This window comes from Bubalus bubalis, chromosome 2, assembly GCF_019923935.1.
Source record: "Bubalus bubalis isolate 160015118507 breed Murrah chromosome 2, NDDB_SH_1, whole genome shotgun sequence".
Classification (NCBI taxonomy): domain Eukaryota; kingdom Metazoa; phylum Chordata; class Mammalia; order Artiodactyla; family Bovidae; genus Bubalus; species Bubalus bubalis.
The window spans coordinates 4,745,088-4,746,758 of NC_059158.1; the positions used below are offsets into that span (position 1 = coordinate 4,745,088).

Consider the following 1,671-nt stretch of genomic DNA (forward strand, 5'->3'; position numbering starts at 1 on the left):
CAAAGGCAAGAGCTGAACTGTTATGACCAATAGAGAGGATGTTTGGAGGCTGTGGGTGAGGAGGTGGGCATTGGAGGGGATGGGAGGAGAGGAAAAGTGAGCTGAAGGGGCACTGGAGAAGAGTCCACAGATCGGATGAGGACAGTGAGAGCTAGCCCACAGTTGGATGAGACATTGCCCTGTGCTCGGTAATGTAATCCCTCCCTTCATCTCCTTGAAAAACCTTCAGGAAAATCAACATCACTTGCTAATGATGTTTTTTTGCTACTTTTTTTTTTTTTTTAAATTTGGCCACATCAGATCTTAGTTGCAACATGCAGGGATCTACTTCCCTGACTAGGGATCAAACCCAGGCCCCCTTGCATTGGGAGTGCAGAGTCTTAACCACTGGACCACCAGGGAAGTCTCTGATTTTTGCTACTTTTTTGATGTGAGGCATCAATTTCAAGCTGTGTGGGGTGAGCGGAGGTCACCTGACCAGTCCAGCCACCCATGGGTTACACTGATAGAAGGTTCCCCATAATATTTTCTCACCAAATATTATCATCAGGAAACAGTACTTCTTGCCAAATAAAAGTGTATGCTTCCTGCTGTGGAATGAGAACTATATGACCCATTGAATGTTTTGTTTATTTGTTCAGCTTTGGCTAAACAAGGTTAAAACAAAATTTAGTGCTCAATTGTGTAATATCACTCATTCCTGGTACATTCCTCTCTCTCTCTCTCTTTAATTTCTGACCTCTGTTTCCTATGTTTATTGTCACTGTTTATCTTGAATGTTTTAAAGACAACTCAGATTAGTGTTTTCAACCCCTCAGATCATCGGTGGAAGCCAAGAAGGGTCTAGCCCACAGCCATCCACTAGAACCTTCTGTGATGATGAAAACGTTCTCCCTCTGTGCTGGACGCTTTGGGTACCCACTAGCTACATGTGGCTCTTGAACATTTGAAATGTGGCTAGTGTGACTGAAAAACTGAATTTTAAATTTTATTTAATTACCTTAAGTTTAATTAGCTACCTGGCTGGTAGCTGCCCTCTTGCACAGTGCAGATCTGTTTATAAATTAACAAATGCTTCTGAACATCTGAAAAGGGGTCCTTCTTAAGTTTAAATGTTCTTTTTTAAAATAAGACTGATATATTTAGAAAAATCTTTTTGTGTAATAAGGAAAAATTACTGTATTGCGCTTATGCAATGTGGAATTATAAGGTTTAAACCCCATTTACTTAAAAAATAACAAAATTAACTAGTACTTTTTTTTTTTTTTTTTTACTGGAGCGTTATTAGTTCCACTATCAATTACATCTAAACTTCTACTAAATGACTGAAAATATGCTTGTCTAACCATCAGAGCTGGCTGATAATTCTTATTTTAAATAGGTAGTTTGTGGGAGACAACTTAAAAAAATAAATTTTACTTCTATTTCTTGACCTGGGTTGTGTTTATACAAGTGTTCTCTTTATAACTATTTATTTAAAAGTTTTTACATACTTTATGTACTTTCCTGTATCTGTTAATTTTCATAGTAAAATACAAAAAAAAAATTGAAGGTTATTTTTTTTCATGTCAAAAGTCATCACATGATGAAACTGTAAAAGAGCCCATTTTGTAGAACGATTAAGAAAAAACCATGGGGAATCTAGAAATAAACCCAAGAACAAATGTGGAT

The 1,671-nt window shown here is 37.0% G+C and overlaps 1 non-coding gene across 1 annotated transcript; it reads right to left on the minus strand.

Annotated features, from left to right (window-relative positions):
• Window positions 1–328: 328 nt before the first annotated feature.
• On the minus strand, window positions 329–402 carry TRNAG-CCC. Its single transcript has one exon. It is a non-coding gene; the product is annotated as a tRNA-Gly (tRNA).
• Between the last annotated feature and the right edge of the window lie 1,269 nt (window positions 403–1,671).